The sequence below is a fragment of the Mus musculus genome, chromosome 2 (assembly GCF_000001635.26).
Source record: "Mus musculus strain C57BL/6J chromosome 2, GRCm38.p6 C57BL/6J".
In the NCBI taxonomy this organism is placed as follows: domain Eukaryota; kingdom Metazoa; phylum Chordata; class Mammalia; order Rodentia; family Muridae; genus Mus; species Mus musculus.
In genome coordinates this window covers 137,260,459-137,280,678 of record NC_000068.7, presented here as the reverse complement: position 1 = coordinate 137,280,678, position 20,220 = coordinate 137,260,459, and the positions used below count along the sequence as shown (strand labels likewise).

The following is a 20,220-nucleotide window of genomic DNA, read 5'->3' as shown; positions in this document are numbered from 1 at the left end:
AAAAGATTTTGGGAATATTATAAAGTTACTATGTGTCCATTGTTTGTCAAGCATTTCATGTCTTCCTGTAGAGTATGGAATTTCTGCTTCCATTCAATAGTTGTGAACTTTCCATCATTGAGAACAAGCCCTAGAATAGGCAGGGCAGAAAGGAAATGCAGATTAGTACTGTACTGAAAAATACACAACAATGACCTGTGCCTTAACTGCCTTGTAATCATGAAACACTAAACATATAAATGACAACAGGGATTTTGAGGATACTTGTTCTAGAGGAGAGAAAATAAGAAGGGATGGAATAAATCTCAAACTATCTAGAAAGAGATTCAAGCACATTTTTTTTCTGAAAGGCTGAAGTAGGATCCAAGGTTTAAGAAATTTAAAGAATTGTTTACACTCATGATTTAGAAAACCTAAGTATATTCACTATGGAACCATTGAAACCATCATTGTCCACAGCAACACTAGCTCAGCTAAGGAGCAGCAGATACAGGGTTAAATGAGAGTTTGGGTGCTTAAGATTTCCGGTGTCTGTTTCCCACCAGTAATATGACCTTGGACATGTCAATTAATTATTCTGACATGATTTCCTTATCTGCAAAATGGGTGTGATAATATCATGACCCATATAATGATGTAATTTATTGTTGAGAAGGGATCACCAGTAAACCACTAGGTACACGCTCTTGTTCATGTGTTCAGTAAACATTAGGTATTATTACCATGGTTACTAGATAACCCAACATCTCTTCTACCTCTAAGATTCTATCCCCCCCCCCCCAGTCTCCCTTTTATGATCCTTCAGGTCCAAAGTAGAAATGGGATGGGATGCTGGTGTTCATCTTGTACCTTCCTTCTTTCATTCAATGTCACATACAATTAATCAAGAAATTGTGTTCTACAGTTGCTTTTGTGTACATTCCTATTTATAGCATGAAAGGAATCACTTCCTTTACTGAAGTAATCTACTAAGATTTTAATGGTGACACAAACCCACCGTGCACCACTCCTAGAATGATGAAAAACTAATGCCCTGATAGAAACAAGACTAATTGCATGATGTGTGTCCTTATGGAGTGATCTTTCATAAGAGGAAAAGGACCTGGTCTCAAAGTCACCAGACAATGAAAACAGGGAGCTAATTATTCTAGTAACTAATATATGCTAGTCACATGGGTAATTTAAAGATCTAATCCTTCTACACAGTAGGACCTACTAACTACATTTTACAGATGTCAAGCTGAACTTTGGAAACATTGACTACTTATTCGAGGGCAGACAGATATGTTCCCTACAACCATACCTGCTCTGCCATACCAAATGCGGCAGCACATCCAGAGGCAATGGGAGGCAGGACCAGCTAGTACATGTTAGGACCTGGAGACACAGATGGGAGCTTAAACAGACACACACTTCATGAAATGTGGAACATTTACAGTGTCAGGAAGGTAAGCCATAAAAAAAAAAAGGGAGGTGGGAGTTAGGGAGAGAAAACAAGAATAAGCTAGTTTAAGTTTGAATTCCCATAAAAGCACCAAGTTCTCTGGTGATTTAGAATGTAAAACGACAGTAGCAAGAGAGTAAAAAAGTCATATAAGTTGATGGACTAATGGTCATCTCTGTAGACGATGATAAGGGAGTAAGAACAGGAGAAAGAGAAATGCTACGGAAGCTCACAAAGTAAATGAAAGGATGCTTAAGAAACAGCAGAAACAAAGATTCTCCATGCAGAGAAGCAATCCCAACATAGCCTCAGCCCACAGGTCCCCAGCAATGGGAAAGAGCTCAGAAGCTACCTCAGTAGGAAAGCCAGATGAGTACTGAGCCTACCTGTCCTTCAGACAAGCCACTTAGCCAGTTGTAGTGCTTGGGAGCGATTCCCTGAAGAGACAGGTCAACAGCAGAAAACAATTACATTTTGTCATGTTATCCACCAGGGAAGGCAGAAGGCAGATTGAAAAACATTGTTATATTGAAAGATAATCTATTATTTAAAACCAAGGTATGTAACTTGAACGTAACTTGGAGATCATTTACGAGTAATATTTATTTAATATCAGAGAAACACTTTTAGTTTGGCAATACTAAAAGAAATTGTACTGGTAAAACATGGTTAATGTTGGCAAATATAGATTTCATTTCATTTTTCTCATATGCAGAGTCTAGGTTTTTGGATTTTCTTTTTTAAGTCAGTAAGGCAGCTGGGGAGACTTGTAGGAAATAGAAGAGAAGTCAACTGGGAGCATGCAATGACAAAAGAGGGTAATGGAAGGGTGAATGAAATCAATATACGCTATCCAGATATATAAAATCACAACAAAATCAGTTGTCGTATGTAATTAGCATAAACTAATAAAAATAATATGATTGTAAAAAATACCACCTACTTCAGAGCCTGAAGGCTAAGCAATATTTATAGGTTGAAAAGCTTCTGTCTCAAATATTACAACTCATGGGAAAAGGAAGACCCAGAGAGGCTGTTTTGGAGAGCAGAATAGCCAGGTACAGGATGAACAAAGAGTATATATAGCAGGTTAGAAAGAGCATGAGAGTCTCTACATGGTCCATCCTTTCATCTCAGCTCCAAACTCCGTCTCTGTAACTCCTTCCATGGGTGTTTTGTTCCCAAATCTAAGGAGGGGCATAGTGTCCACACTTCAGTCTTCATTCTCCTTGAGTTTCATGTGTTTAGCAAATTATATCTTATATCTTGGGTATCCTAGGTTTGGGGCTAATATCCACTTATCAGTGAATACATATTGTGTGAGTTTCTTTGTGAATGTGTTACCTCACTCAGGATGATGCCCTCCAGGTCCATCCATTTGGCTAGGAATTTCATAAATTCATTCTTTTTAATAGCTGAGTAGTACTCCATTGATCCACCCCATAATCAGCATCCAAACGCTGACACCATTGCATACACTAGCAAGATTTTATTGAAAGGACGCAGATGTAGCTGTCTCTTGTGAGACTATGCCGGGGCCCAGCAAACACAGAAGTGGATGCTCACAGTCAGCTAATGGATGGATCATAGGGCTCCCAATGGAGGAGCTAGAGAAAGTAGCCAAGGAGCTAAAGGGATCTGCAACCCTATAGGTGGAACAACATTATGAGCTAACCAGTACCCCGGAGCTCTTGACTCTAGCTGCATATATATCAAAAGATGGCCTAGTCGGCCATCACTGGAAAGAGAGGCCCATTGGACTTGCAAACTTTATATGCCCCAGTACAGGGGAATACCAGGGCCAAAAAGGGGGAGTGGGTGGGCAGGGGAGTGGGGGTGGGTGGATATGGGGGACTTTTGGTATAGCATTGGAAATGTAAATGAGTTAAATACCTAATAAAAAATGAAAAAAAAAAAAAAGAAAGAGCATGAGAAAAGAACCCTACCTTCAATGGATAGTGAGTGTTCTAATCAACTAAAACTCATCCAGAAGTTTGATTCTATACTGAGCCCAAAGTCAGGGGATGGGGAAGTGTATTATGTCCATACATACTTGCTACATACATACATACATACTTGAAGACACCCCCCAGCTACAACAGCTAGGACAGTAAATGTGAACTGGAGGGTCTCAGAAGGGTGAGACCGTCTTCTCAGCCCACATAACACACATGAAAAGGGAGGGGAGAAAGGGAATGTCTACCTTGAAGACATGCCCAACGTGGACATTTGTTTAGTGGAGACTCGGCCACCGCATGAGTCAATGGAAAGACAAGTGTCCGTCATCAGTGGCTTAGTTGGCACAGGCTCTCCTTCCTACACAAATAATTGGAAGTCTGCCATTTTGAAAGACCTAGACATAAGCCTCTATAATACCTCATTTCTTTCTTTTCTTTTCTTTTCTTTTCTTTTCTTCTCTTTTCTTTTCTTTTCCCTCTTATTTTCTTTATACATTTAACAGAGTTTTTACTGTATTGGACTTTTAGGATGTGTTTATTCTTCCTCACACGCTTGTCTAATGTTACTTATGACTGTCTCTGTTTGGTAACCTTGTTTTATTTGTTGTCTTTGTTGTTGTTGTTTTAGTCTTTTCTCCATTTTTCTACTACAATTCCAGCACTCCCATCTCTACCACACTCAGCACTTAGTCCTCCCTTGACTTTGTCTTCTCGGCTCTTATTTTTAATGTACCTGCACTTATTATTATTATTATTACATATATGCATTCACTTTTTAAAAACTGTTTTTCTTTTATATTGGGAAACCTATTTTGCTTTTCTGTTTTCCCTTTATTTCTCCATTTCTTCTAATCTTTTGCTCCTTCCTCTTCCCCTCCCTGCATCTTTCTTCATTTCAGAGGCCATGGAGGGATGTTCTTTACTGGCTTGCCTCCCCTGGCTTGCTCAGCTTGCTCTCTTATAGAACCCAAGACTACCAGCCCAGGGATGGTCCCACCCACAAGGGGCCTTTCCCCCTTGATCACTAATTGAGAAAATGCCTTAGAGTTGGACCTCATGGAGGCATTTCCTCAACTGAAGCTCCTTTCTCTGTGATAACCCCAGCTGTGTCAAGTTGACACAAAACTAGCCAGTACAATTGACCCCTAGTCAACTTGATACACAAACACATCACTAGTAAGCCTCAACCCTTACATTCTTATTCATCCCCAAGATCTAAATAACTTTAAAAGTCCCACAGTCTTTACATATTCTTAAAATTTCAATCTCTTTAAAATATCCATCTCTTTTAAAATCCAAGGTCTTTTTACAATTAAAAGTCTCTTAACTGTGGGCTCCACTAAAACAGTTTCTTCCTTCAAGAGGGAAAATATCAGGGCACAGTCACAATCAAAAGCAAAAGTCAATCTCCAACCGTCCAATGTCTGGGATCCAACTCACGATCTTCTGGGCTCCTCCAAGGGCTTGGGTCACTTCTCCAGCCATGCCCTTTGTAGCACACACGTCATCCTCTAGGCTCCAGATGCCTGTACTGAAGGACTGAAGGGGTCATGCAGTGTTTTGGAGATGCCAGTACCATGAGATGACCACCAAGAGCAGCAGCAGCAGTGGAGTACACATATTCACCAGGTTTCTGCTTGAATGAATTAGCAAACTCATTAAGCTCCTTAGTAGTGTAGCGAATTTCCTCATGGACTATACTTTCTACCTCCCCTCTAGGAGCCTGTTTTGCTTTGAGTCTGGTTACAGGTCTAGAAGAAACTATTGGTGGGCCGTGAGCAGACTCTGCAAAATTAATTTCCTCATGTGGGGAAGGCATTATTTCAAGAGGTGGGGCTGAGGGTACTACTTCCTCAGGTGGGGCAAACCCTTGAGAATCTGAGGATTCAAAATTCTCAGCTTCAACATGGTCTTCCCACACATCCCCGTCCCATGCTGTAGGATCCCATTCTTTGCCAATTAGAGCCCTTACTTTACCTGTCGACACACTCTGAGGCTGAGACTTGAATTTTCTCTGTAGTTCAGCCAACCTTACAATGAGAGTTTCTGTTTGATTTTCTGCAACTTGAGCTCTATTGCTACAAGAGAGAAGATTCTCCTCAAGGACACACTTAGCAACTTTTAGATCGTTTACTTGTGTCTGGAGCCTTTCGATTTTATCACACAACTCCTTCCTTTCATTCATCATTTTTTCCACAGATATTGGGGAAGGCATGACAGCAGAAGCAGGACACAGTCAGCATGTGTCTATAGTCAGGATGCAGAGAGAGAAATGCTCTATCAGCTTGTTCTCTTATTATTCAGTCCAGGTCCCTTTTTGCTTCAAATGTGGGCAAAATACCTGAAAAATCTAATCCAGAGGAAAGTAACAAACAAGCCAAACTGAGGAAGTGAGTGGGGTCTGGGATCCAAATGTGACAGAGAGGACAATGGTAGTGCAAAATCTCTTTAGCTGCCACTCACTGGAGGGTCTCAGAAGGGTGAGACCGTCTTCTCAGCCCACATAACACACATGAAAAGGGAGGGGAGAAAGGGAATGTCTACCTTGAAGACATGCCCAACGTGGACATTTGTTTAGTGGAGACTCGGCCACCGCATGAGTCAATGGAAAGACAAGTGTCCGTCATCAGTGGCTTAGTTGGCACAGGCTCTCCTTCCTACACAAATAATTGGAAGTCTGCCATTTTGAAAGACCTAGACATAAGCCTCTATAATACCTCATTTCTTTCTTTTCTTTTCTTTTCTTTTCTTTTCTTCTCTTTTCTTTTCTTTTCCCTCTTATTTTCTTTATACATTTAACAGAGTTTTTACTGTATTGGACTTTTAGGATGTGTTTATTCTTCCTCACACGCTTGTCTAATGTTACTTATGACTGTCTCTGTTTGGTAACCTTGTTTTATTTGTTGTCTTTGTTGTTGTTGTTTTAGTCTTTTCTCCATTTTTCTACTACAATTCCAGCACTCCCATCTCTACCACACTCAGCACTTAGTCCTCCCTTGACTTTGTCTTCTCGGCTCTTATTTTTAATGTACCTGCACTTATTATTATTATTATTACATATATGCATTCACTTTTTAAAAACTGTTTTTCTTTTATATTGGGAAACCTATTTTGCTTTTCTGTTTTCCCTTTATTTCTCCATTTCTTCTAATCTTTTGCTCCTTCCTCTTCCCCTCCCTGCATCTTTCTTCATTTCCCTTCTTGCTCCATTTGTCTACCTAACCTTGCTTCTCTCCTTCTCCACTCCCCTTCCTGTCCTCTTCATTTATCTCATTTGGTTACTGTTTCCACACTTACCCTATATGTGTAACAGAACACAAGATAAAAGCAAATTAAGGAAAGAAGAATTTGTTGACTTAAGAGTCCTGGGCCACCATATTGGGGAAGGCATGACAGCAGAAGCAGGACACAGTCAGCATGTGTCTATAGTCAGGATGCAGAGAGAGAAATGCTCTATCAGCTTGTTCTCTTATTATTCAGTCCAGGTCCCTTTTTGCTTCAAATGTGGGCAAAATACCTGAAAAATCTAATCCAGAGGAAAGTAACAAACAAGCCAAACTGAGGAAGTGAGTGGGGTCTGGGATCCAAATGTGACAGAGAGGACAATGGTAGTGCAAAATCTCTTTAGCTGCCACTCACTGGTGAGAGGAAGGCAATGTGCTATTTGTCTATTTGTGGAAACTACTAGAAAAGGCTAGGAATGGGAACAGGGCTATCTCCGCAGAATGTTGTGAGTGATGGAGAAGAGTGTGATGATTATGCTAATATATATATATATATATATATATATATATATATATATATATATGGGGATAAAGAGACACAGAGATCAAGAGATGTGTCTACTACCAAGAAACTTGTACTCTGTGTAATTTTTTAAGTGCATCAATTAAATAAACAAAGCAGTGTTTAGTTGGGACAGCAGCAAGAAACCTGTAAGCAAAAATTCAAACCCAAGGCATTGGGACTCTGACAGATGCAGGGCTCCAACCATTGGCAGCAGAATCTGAGTCCCTGAGTGATTGAGATGGTCCATGGTCAAGACAAAATATTTTCAGACTACCAGATTCTTTGAACCTCCATGAAACTACACCTCCAACTCAGTGACAGAGCCAAATGCTGTGGATTGATTGTAGCCAAGGACCACAAAAATGAGAATCATTCAGTGAGATAAATAACAAAACTTTAAAAGCAGAATATCAGGTTTTTGAAAGGATGGAGACATAACATCGGTCTCAGAGAATAGGAGTCACATGGATGTTAAAACTGTCTTTGATCGGACATGAAGTATTTAGGGTGGAGGAAGAAACTCAGACTGTGGAGCTGACAAAATTGCGGTCTGAAGTCCAGATATAACCTGCTTGCCACAGGGCTGTGGCTGATTGAACTCCAGGCCCAAGTCCTTACTTTTCCCTAAACTGTTCATTCTGTTGTGTTTTCGAAATTATCCCTCTTGCAGTATATAGACACAGTGGCCACCCCCAACCTTTGAATTTTGGTTCAATGTAAAGCCATACTTTGGCCAGCAGAGTGTAGAAAGCAAGAAAAGCTTGAAGAATCTTCCTGAAGAGGTCTCAAGAGTTCTTCCTTGTCCTCTTGACCTTTGCCATCTGCACAAAGAGAATATATTCTGAGTGTGGTGAAGAGCCTTGCTATATCTTTCTAGTATAGTCAAAAGGAGTGTGCTTGACCAGTCCTAAATGTCCTGTTGCTTATAAGTCCTGTCTCATAAGATATGCACTCACTTGAGATGCATCCATCCTCACATCTCTCCCCACAGTGTTACACTGACTGCCTACCCTGCCTTCCTACCTCTGAACTGTCTTACTTGGCTCTTCTACCTGTGAGGATCATGCAGAACTATGGATACTGAAGCATTTAGCTGTGATAGACACTTGGCCCATGTGGTCACTTGAGTTAAATGGAAATAAATTTAGATGCATTTAATAAACTTAATTAAAATGTTTAACACAACAAATTTAAATTTAAACACTTAAAATTCAGTGTTCCAATCATAGCATTTGTATTTCAAGTGCCATAAGTGTTTGGTAAATATGATATCAGGCAATGTACAGCACATTCTTACTGCACACCAGTTTTATTGGACCATGTAAATTCAGATGTGTGAGTTCCCTCTTCCAGTCTGCAGTGTTTTACTTTTTATCCGAAGATTCATAAACACTCTGAGAGCAACCCGGCGTTAAACTCCACTGCAACAACAATGCAGACCCTGTTACAGTGTATGCTCCTCCCACCATTTCCTTCTTTACTTGTTGGGGTCCCCAGAGTCCCTCCCTAAAGCTTGGCTGCAGCTATAACCTTCTTCCCTGCCAGATGCATTCCAGTTCAATTATTATCCTTCTACAGGAAATTTCTAGAATTCCACGAAAATCAGTCAATAAACAGAGTAATAGAGGGAAGTGCTATCATCCACTTCATCCAGCTACAAGACTGCACAGAGGTGGGAATCCAAATGGAAGCAGATCTTCCCAGCTCTCAGTTTAGTAATGAATGCATATGCACCATGTCCAGTGCAGGGCTCCCATACAGAGCAGACATGCTGGCTTTTCTTCTAGTTCTACGCCTTATGTTTGAATGGGCTCTGTTTTTCTGATGCCAGAGATGGGCTTGTTCTATTATGGTTTCCAATTAATTCCCACCCACACAGCTCATGAGTGATTGGAAATGATCTATCAAGGCTCTTGCCAAAGGTCCATAATTATCTCTCCTTAAACACCCCAAGGCCATATCTTTCTGCCCCTGAGGGTGTAGAAAAGAGATGAATTTCTGATTCAATAATCCCATCACACAGTTGTAGAGATGGCTCAGAGGTTAAGAGAATTCCCACTGAAAATGGACAGACTTCAAAACATATCAAGTGGCTCCACTCCTTCCTATGGCTCACCAATAGCTATTTGTAGGGATATACTATAATTATGGGGAAAATGATATTTCATCAATGTCTGTTTTGATTTTTCTACTTTATTCTCACGGGGAATATTCATAATCCCAAGAAGAAAAACAAAACAAAACAGAAGGAAGCTTCACATTGGGAGCCTAGGTTAGTCCTGAAGGAAGAACAGCTAACCAAGAACAAAGCTGCAGGACGGTTTCTGTTGTGTTTTTTCCAAGCTCTTTGGAATTTTTGGTCTTGGACAGACAGGGAGCAGCACATCACATTTCTCCCAAGTTTCCAACCCCAAAATATTTTCTTAATTTTGACTCTTTGAAGAAGAAATGCTACATTTGCTCTGTGAATTTTTGACTGTTGAACGTGATGCTAGCTTCTGTTTCTTGTCCCTCAAAAGAAGTGGGGGCCAATGGAAAATGCTGAGACACTACATATTTCAGCTCATCTACAGAGATTTTCAAAGCATACCACAAGGAAAATTATCCTGGAGAAAGAGCTTGTCTTTGCTACCTATTGTTTAATAGCTAAACTGAAACTGTCTATATATATATTGAAGTAAGCGAATTCTCTCTCGATCCTCCCAAGCAAGTGTCTAGATCCTAAATACCTTCAGTTGCTCCCCCTTATAGAGGCTGGTAGCATATATTTGCATTTCCTGTCCTCTACTGAGTCTAATCACCAGACCAAGCTCCTCTGAGTAAGGCTTTCAAAGGCCAACCCATCTCTCAAGGCTTTGTCTTAAACTTCCCACAATCATTCAAACTCATTTCCTTCTCTTTTCCTTCTTTCGATTATGCATTTCTCCTTTTTATGTTGTGCTTCATGCTGTGTTTCTTTTCAATCCTTCTGTCTTTTCTCTCATTTCCTTCTGCCAGTCATATACCCAACATCTCAGAATATTACTTGGTCTTTCCCATCTCGAAGTATTGCTTTAAAAAAAATAGCAAAAATAAAAATCTGCCCGGAGGCTCAAATTCTCAAATTTCCCTTTCTTAGATGGCCAACGTCCAAACTGTCAACATGGTCTGCTGAATTCGTTTCAAAACTATTGCCAGAATCTGTGTATGTCTGGGTCCTGTGCTGACCACCAAGCTCCAAATCAGCCTCACCTGTGCCAGGGCATGGGTGATTGAGATTTCTGTCTCCCCTTTTGTTCATCTGCAAACTGTGCTTCCAAGGTTAATTGGGATGGTCTTCTTAAACATGGTTAGTATCTTTCACGTCCCTGCAAAAGCCCCTGAAACTTACAAATGAAGCTGTACCATGGTCCTGCCTGGTTACCATGGTCTTGCTTCATCTTCACTGTGCCAATTCCAACTACACCCTCTAGGCTCTTTTCCTTTCATTCTCCACTGACTGTGCTCTGGCCTTCCCCTCCATTTTGAAATTTTCAGCTCTCTTCTTGCCTTAGGACATTTCCATTAGCAATTGTCTGGCGGAATCAGCTACTCCCCACATTTCAGATTTCAAACCAATCATTCTTGACCTTCAATAAGGAGTGGCATTCCAGAGATAATTTTGTAGACCACTCATTCAAATACAACTTCCCAGCCATTCTGGACTGCATCCACCAGCATACACGTTTATAGTATTCATCGCTAGCTAATCTTTGCCCTCTCTCTCTAAGCTGATTGTTCACTTTACCCCATTAGACAATCAGCCCTACTTTTGACAGCAAAAAATGTGTCTGTACTCTTACTTTGGTTTCTGCTGCTACAATGAACACCTAGACCAAAGGCAAGTTAGAGAGAAAATATCTTCTTTCATTTTTCCGCTCACTGTCCATAATTGAAGAAAGCTCAAGCAGGAACTGAAGGCAGAAGCCTGGTGGCAAGAAATGCAGCAGAGAGAATGTGGGAGAGTGATGGTTTCTAGAATTCGCCCTCTGCCTTGCTCATCTGCCATTTTTATACAACTCAGGCCCACAATCTAAGATATGGTACCACCCACAGTGCACTGGGCCCTCTCACATCAGTGAACAGTCAAGAGAATGCAAAGGCATTTTCACAGGCCAAGCTGATGAAGGCAATTCCCCCAAAGTTACCCTTTAGATTTGTACCAGCTTGACAAAAACTAACAAGCACATTTATGTGGTTCACAGCAATAGCTATAAGACTGAGAATTGTGGGCTGGATATGATGATACATGCCCTTAATCATGCCCTCAGAAGGCAGAGGCAAATAGATCTCTATGAGTTTATCAGGAGCCTGGTTTACATAATGAATTCTAAGCCAAGTTAAGAGACAATAAGACCCTGTCTTAAAAGCAAAAAGCAAAAATACAAACAAACAAACAAAAGCAACAACAACAAAACCACAAAACAAAAAACAAACAAACAAAAACCTAGCAATTAAAAACCACCCTTGAAACTGTTATTAGCACACAGTAGGTGGTAAAAGATATTTTTAATGAGTAAATTAGTAATCCAACCAACTTCAGTCTCTTCTCATCTGGAGTGGGCTGAAGTGGGAGGACAGAAGTGTTGTCTTTGGGGTGACAAGCTTCATCTCAAACCTGAAAGATGAAGTCACTCTGTAGGTCAGAAAGTTAACATCAATTTAGGACTTAACTCTGAGTGACACAAGCCTTAATCCCTTAAACATGTTATATCATCTGATCTTTATAACACCCCTTTGAGTCACTAGTATTTGTGCTTTATAAATCAAACTGAAATTACTATGGAAATTAGTTAGGAGGTTCCTAAAGTAACTAAAAATAGAACCCTGTAATCCAAATGGACCACTCCTGGCTTTATCACCAAAAGCAATCAACATTAGCATAGAATAACAGAGTTACCTGCACGCTCATGTTTATCATAGAACTATCTACAAAGGCCAAATCATGGAATTGACCTAGAAGCCCATCAGTGGATAAATAAAGAAAATGTGCTAAATATGCACAAAAGCAGGTTGTCGGCCATGAAAAAGGATGGAATTAGAGACTATTGTGAGACGTGAAATAAACCAGATTCAGATAGACAAATATGATGAAATTATTTCCTCATATGCAAAGTCTAGATAAATAGTTTTTAAAGACATGAAAGTAGACTGGGAATTATTTGGGAAGGGAAAGGGAGTGGGGACAGGAAAACATAGCGGAAAGGTGAATGTGATCAAGTTACATTAACAACTTGATGACTGATTTTAAAAGTTTAAAATAAAAAATAAAGCCAAGGATCACTATAGTAAGGGATTTTCATATAATTATACATGATTCCAATCTACAAAAAGCTATTGACAGATCCTCCTGGCATATGTTTTACCCCGTCTGACATAAAAAATTAAAAAAGGAGGTTCATGTATCTATAACTCACTATGTGCCTTTTCAATGTTTGAGTGAACCTGAAAACCACTTCTGATAGCATGGCTATCCTTTGGTCAAGAACTTACAACCATTATTCTTTTAACCCTAAAACAAATCCCTATTGTAATATATATATATATATATATATATATATATATATATATATATATATATATATATATATGCCATTTAAAAAAAACCTCAATCTTAGAGCAAGAATTCTCAAATTATGACAGGTATCAAAATCATCTTTTTTCAATTCTGAATTGCTGGGCCTCAGTCTTAGAATTTCTGATCAAATAGGTTTGAGCTGAGAATCACAAATTGGAGGCAGTCCACAGCTGGAAAGTTAATGACTTAGAAGGAGTGTGTGGTGTTTCTAATACCTCAGCCATTGTGTGTATGAAACATATAGCATTTTTGAAACTAAAATTCTTATGTTTATATTCCTGCTTTTAATGACAGAATAAGGATTCTTGCCTGGATAGAAATAGCTATGTTAGACCTGGTTCCTACCAGATTACAAGATCCATTTGTTATTGTCTCTTTCCAATTTCATATTCAGTGATGTTATCCAGGTAGCCTGAGATCAGCTACAGTAACAGATTTTTAAGGCATTTTTATTAGATATTTTCTTCATTTATATTTCAAATGCTATCCCCAAAGCCCCCTATACCCTCCTCCCACCCTGTTCCCCAACCCACCCACTCCCACTTCCTGGCTCTGGCATTCCTTGTACTGGGTCATATGACCTTCGCAATACCAAGGGCCTCTCTTCCCATTGATGGCCGACTAGGAATTGACAGGTTTTAGGGTTATTTTTCCAGAAACTAGTTACTATGCCCTTACCAAAGAGTCATCAGTCGCAATCACACCTACATATATATGCACTTTCCATCTCTCAAAAGAAAGTCATCCATGAACCATATAGATAACAGTGGCAAGAAGGAAATCCACTGATACAGATATACAGATATTTATGTCCAGATTTTCAAATAAATCTACTTCTCTCCTGCTTACCTATCCTGTTATGGAAAGTGGTCCTTTTCTTGGGGAAAGCATGTTGATTACAAGCCATCTTCACTGTGAATACTTGAGATTTGAAAATTGTATGAAGTGATCTTGTTCATCCCATGCCCTCAAGCATATCTTGAACAAATAACTTTGACAGACCCTAAATTAGACAAAGCAGGTACCATTGAAAAGACACATACTAGGTTCTGTCCTTGGGAAGGAATTAGTCATTGAGATGGATTTAGTGAAACATAATCAACATTTTTAGATAGATAAAATCTGAAAGAACTCCGTGGTAGTGTGGATGAGATGTGCCATATAGTTGTGGCTATTTGAATACTTGATTCCCCAGTTGTTAGTGCTGTTTTGAGAAACTTAGAAGCTATTGCTTGTTGGAGAAATGTGGGGAGCCGCCCTCACATTCGCCGTTGCAAGATGGCGCTGACATCCTGTGTTCTAAGTGGTAAACAAATAATCTGCGCATGTGCCAAGGGTAGTTTTCCACCCCATGTGCTCTGCCTTCCCCGTGACGACAACTCGGCCGATGGGCTGCAGCCAATCAAGGAGTAATACGTCCTAGGCGGAGAATAATTCTCCTTAAAGGGGACGGGGTTTCGCCATTCTCTCTCTTGCTTTTGCTCTTGCACTCTTGCTCTTTTGCGCTCTGGCTCCTAAAGATGTAAGCGATAGAGCTCTTGCTCTGGCTCTTGCTTCTTGCTCCTGAAGATGTAAGCAATAAAGCTCTTGCGCTCTTGCGCTCTTGCTCTGGCTCTTGCTCTCTTGCACTCTTGCGCTCTTGCGCTCTGGCTCCTAAAGATGTAAGCAATAGAGCTCTTGCTCTCTTGCTCTCTGGCTCCTGAAGATGTAAGCAATAAAGCTTTGCCGCAGAAGATTCCGGTTTGTTGCGTTCTTCCTGGCCGGTCGAGAACGCGTGTAAGAGAGAAAGTTGTTGCTGGAGGCTAGCTTTGGAAGTTTAGAGACGCACACCAGTTTGAGTTTTCTCTCTGTGTCTTCTATTTACCCTTTGGGATATGAGCCTTCAGCTCTTAGCTTCCAATGGCAGCCACCACGTCCACCTCCCGCTACCATACTATACCCATCATTACAGATTCGACTCCTCTGGAAACATAATCCCAGAATAAACCTTTCCTTTTATAAGTAGACTTGGTCATGGTGTTTTATCATAGTATAAAGTAACTAATAAAAGCCTTCATCTTGGAATTTTTATTAAAGTTATATTTTTTTTACTGGGCAAGACATAAAATTCTAAAGGTGCAGAAGGATACAGAAATATAAAACTTCCTCCCATCTTGTTCTGCCAAACACCTAGTTCCTTCCACCATCACTATTGTATGTGTATTTCTGTAGGATAAACTCCCTAACTGTAGATTTCTGGGTCAAAACACATTATTACCAATTTATATAGCCATCAATATTATAAAGCAATTCCAATTTCTTCTCATCTTAACAAAATATATATCTAATACCTAGACATTTGCCAATCTGGAGATTGAAAACTTGCATATTACAGTTCTAGTGCATTTATTATTAAGAGTGAACTTATTTCTCATTTTGCTATAAATGAATGATTCATTTATATCTGCTTTCTTGTAAACTGTGCAACTATATCCCTTGTTCATTTTTCTGTTTTTTTTCATATTCTTACTTACATGTAGATATATACTACATATGTGAAAATTTCTGTTTATTTGATATTAATTTCAATTTTTCACAAGTTACTATTGCACACTGAGAAGCTGGTTAACCACAAGAGGACTCTTCTTTGCACCCGTTATATTTAAACACCCTTTATATTTTAATATACTTGAAACCAGTAAGGGCTTGAGTCTAGGAGCCACATGTTATTAAATGCACACATCACCACTGAAAACCATAGACCTCTAAAACTGTAGCAAAGGCCACAGTTCTAACCACTTAACGTTAACAAACAGATCTCAGCCCTGAGCCAACAGGGAAGATAATCTCAAAATGCCAGAAGTGCTGGAAAGGGCCCAGCTTGAGATGCAGTTTCAGAAAGTAAGTGTCAGGGTGGTTTGAAAATGTGGTTGTGAAGGCTTCTTACTTTTTTGTTTTCAAAATTTTTATATCGGCCTATAGAGGCTTTCCCACCCTAGCTAGGGACTTCCTGGGTCCTTAAGATACCTATCTCCATCCAGAGCAATTTCCATATGGAAAGAATACAGCATGAATTGCCTCTGCCTATGAACACGGGTGTCTGGGCTTATTTTTCACACCACCTTTCATTTGTGATTAAACAAATATGTCTCTTCCAAATAGACAACGTCCAGTTTTAGCAGAAGCTTGCTCACCACAAGCCAGCAGCTAACTTGGGAGCTAGCTTGGCTTCCCTCACTCCAATTTAGTACCTGCTGAAGCACTGTCTTGATGGGAAAGAGAGGCAGCTCTTGTTTATTTCCAGCAATCAAGTCTTGCAACAACTTCTGGCAAACAAAACACCACATACAGGTTCCAAACCCCAATGAGACTCAGCAGAGGAAGAAAAACAAAAACAAAAACAAAACCACCCCACCACCACCACCACCACTACCAAGCCAAGAACATGTAGAAGATAAAGCACCAATGTCCTGGGGGCTCATCTCGGCAGCTCAACATGAAACCTATACTTCAAGGGGCTCAGAAATGGAACTTCCAGTCCCTTTGAAAAGTAATAGTCATGAGTAATAGTCAACTTCTGGAAAATCCAGTTACCAAGCCCTACAGAACTATGTAGAACACCTAGACATTTACTGAATGGATGACCAGTCTTCTGACACAAATCAGTAACCCCACCAGTGAAAATGGAAATGAATGCTAGGTTAAGAATGTGTTGAACAAAAATCCAAAGACGTTTAATTTGTTTACACTATTTATTTATTTATTTATTTATTTACCTACCTGTATGTAGGGTGGGTGTAAGAACCCTGTAAGTACATGGAGGTCAAGGAATAATCCACAGGAGTTCATTCCATCCTTTTACCATGTGGGTCCCAGGGATTGAACTCGGCTCATCATGGTTGGTGGCTCCAAAATATGATTTAAGAAGAGCCTGGGCCCAGGTATGGTGGTCTACCCTGAAATACCAACATTCAAGATATTGAGGCTGACAGACCATGAGTTTAAGTATGCTGTGTTGTAAAATCCTGTCTTCAAAAAATATAATAAAAATAAAATAAAATAAAAAAAGAGAAGCATTTCACACTTCATAAAAATACAAGCTAATTCTCAGTTGCACATGATTCCTCCATGATTCTTCTCATAAGATAACACAGAGTTCAAAAGCAAGCCTGACCACAAAGACATCACAAATGTCCCATGTGTATACGTGTATACTTCTACCCTGTACCTGGAGGTATAGGCCCTAGAGCTACCTATTCAGAAATCCTACTACAACTAGTTTATAGCTTTCTTGGGTTGTTCTCTCTCTCTCTCTCTCTCTCTCTCTCTCTCTCTCTCTTCTTCTCTCTCTCTCTCCTCTCTCTCTCTCTCTCTCTCTCTCTCCCTCCCTCTCTCTCCCTCTCTCTCTCTCCCTCTCTCTCTCTCTGCCTTCCCTCCCTTCCCAAGTTCTGAACTTAGTTAATAGTTCACTTTGCATAAGATTTAACTACTGTCTGTGGGAATCTTGAGATCACAGCCATATATTAAGCTGCTTGAGCAAAGGAATACCAGGTTTTTCATGGTGTTCCCTCTGCTTCAAATGTCTGCTTTCTTCACCTTCACCTTTATCTTCATCTTTCAGACACCAGCTACAGTGTTTCCTAACACCCTGTGTTACCACATCCACTAGCTCTCTCTCTATCAAGGAGTGATTGCTGACAAATTCCACATGAAAAACATCAAGCTCAGTGGCTTCCAACACAAGTCCATGGGTGTTCCCAGCTGACCTGTTAAGTATCCATGGTCAGCTGGGTGAACAGTCGCTGGCATAGAATGATCCTCACTGGAGTGACTCAGCTCTGGCCCATGGACATGTAGTCTCGCATCTTCCAGCAGGCTAGACTGAACTTGCTCAAAGCAGCTGAGTAAGGTTCTGGGAGAAATACAAGGGACTGAGGAGAGATGAGCAGAGGCTCTGGAAATGTTCACTAGTGCTGTTTTGGATGTGGTTTGTCCCACCAAAGACTTAGGTACTAAAATCATGCTCTCCAAAGAAACTATGCTGAAGAATAGCCCGCCTTTAAGAGATGGACCCTAGTAAGAGCTAATTGAGTCACACATATGTCACCCTCAGAAGAGATTAATAGCTATATTTTCAGAATGGGCTAGGTCTCCTGGGGCTGAGTTAGTTACCACTAGAGTGTGTTTTTACCAACCAAGTTTATCCCATGTGTTTGACTCCTTTCAGATAAACTACACAAGTCCTTTTTTTTTTTTTTTTTTTTGCATATATTCCTATCCAACAGAGCCTGCCAGGATACATGTAGCTAGCAGGCGCCCAGTCTTGAATATTTTGTTATAGCCACACAAAATGTACCAAAAGATGGAACAAGATTGATTGCCTTAGCCACTTTCTATTGTCAAATCTAACCACAAAATCAGGTAATATTACAGAACGAGGAAATGCACTTCTAATGATGGGAGGTCTATCCAGCCATAGAGTAAATGGGCATAATACAGATGCAGTATGAAAAGCTTGCCTTGGTTCCAGGATTCCATCATCTCCCTCAACTGACTTTCTGCTCGTGGATAGGTATAATGTTCTGTTTATTATTACATAGCAATTTCTAGGAAATGGCTGGCCCAGATCCGTCTCATTTGGAGACAAATACATACATTTTATTCAGATACATAAATTAACAAATAATGTGAAAGGAAGGAATATGTCCATAAATTTTCACCTATATGCCATGATTGGGTTCAGTCATCCTCGTTCACCTGGTTACTTCCAGAGGCCATCTCTGTAGTATATTATTGGCATTGTCTGCTTTGAAATCTGGTTCTTGGCATGTCAAATACAACTCTAAGTGGTTCATGTGAACTAGTTAATAAACTACTACATAAGCACTGTTTGGTAGGCATGATTATGTCCTGGTTCATGATGTAAAAACTAAAGCATGCAGAGTTTAAAGTAACTCCTACAGTGTCACAGCTCCAAACAGCAGAGGTGAGATTTGAACCCCTCATTCTAACACCAAAGTTAAATATCTCAATCACTAAACTATACTGAAGCAAACTATACACTACATTGAAGGCCTCTGGTTTTTTTCATCCTACTCTAGCCTGGCTTCTACAGAAGTTTTTCTCCATGAAATTTGTCTGATATGGTGACCACTCACCTTGTGAGGTTATTTCACTTTATTAAATAACATGAAAGTAAGTAAAATGAAAGATTTTATTCTCTATCCCTGTGAGGGTTTGTATATGCTTGGCCCAGGGAGTGGCACTATTAGAAGGTGTGGTCTTCAGAGTCATAACCATGACGACAGTCTTTGCTGATGTTCCTGATGCCTCAAGAGTCTCTAGGCTTTCTTTGTAATGATGTTGCAAAGCTGTTTCCCATTTTGACTGATAATATCCTAGAGTATTCTCAGCAAATTCTATTCTACCCTCCAATTCCTAGCCATAAGTTCTTTCCACTCTATCTTGCAATTTGTGGAGGGAAAATTGATTTCTCAAATGCAAACATTTGATATAATTTTTCAGCAGGATAATCACTGATAGCAGTATCAGGCAAAGGTTAGCCAAGAGACTGTTCACACTAAACCCTTTCATTTTGTCACAGTTCGCAAAATGGAGGCACACAGAAATCAAAGGTTTCTGCCAGTGGAAAAGGCATTTAAATGAAAAAGTCAGACCCTCTGTAGAAGTATTGCAGTAGCTTTATTTCCGAAATTGGTTAATGGAAAGTCCTTTTATGGCGATATCAATTACAACATGGCTAAAAAGTCAATTATGTAGTAATTGTAGGATAAAATAATGGGTTTACTCTAGGTAAATTCAAAGTCATATTTGAAACATAGACTTCATTATTACAGCCTTGATGTATGAAATTAATTTTATGTATATAATGGTATTCATTAAATGCAAAGGTTTAGTGATAAATGTCTTGTACAAATGTAAAAAGTACAGCAGGAAAATAAAGACAATGTTGAATGTTCAAAAAAAAAAAAAAAAAAGAAGGTGTGGTCTTGTTGGAGTAGGTGTGTCACTGTAGGTATGTGCTTTAAGTCCTTTATCCTAGCTACCTGGAAGCCAGTATTCTGCTGGCAGGCTTCAGATGGAGGTGTAGAACTCTCAGCTCTACCTGCACCATGCCTGCCTGGATGCTGCCATGCTCTCACCTCAATGATAAGGGACTTAACCACTGAACATGTAAGCCAGCCCCAATTAAATGTTGTCTTGATAAGAATTGCCTTGGTGATGGTGTCTGTTCACAACAACAAAACACAAACTAAGACAATCACACTAGCTACAGTTCAGTCCTAAACAACAGAAAAAAAAAATTCTCATTGTTACAAAAACTCTACTGGACATCATAGCACTAGAACATGAAAACTCAGGCAGTTTCCCTGAGATGACAAGAAGGAAACTTGATCACAACCAAGTCAGGATCAAGATAGGATGTGCCGTGC

General features: G+C 39.8%; 1 long non-coding RNA gene across 1 annotated transcript; it reads right to left on the bottom strand.

Moving 5' to 3' along the window:
• Positions 1-1,139: 1,139 nt before the first annotated feature.
• Gm39944 lies at positions 1,140-16,683 on the bottom strand. The gene is made up of 3 exons (XR_866771.2): positions 16,547-16,683; positions 1,831-1,881; positions 1,140-1,377 (listed from the first exon to the last, which is right to left on the bottom strand). It is a non-coding gene; the product is annotated as a predicted gene, 39944 (long non-coding RNA).
• Between the last annotated feature and the right edge of the window lie 3,537 nt (positions 16,684-20,220).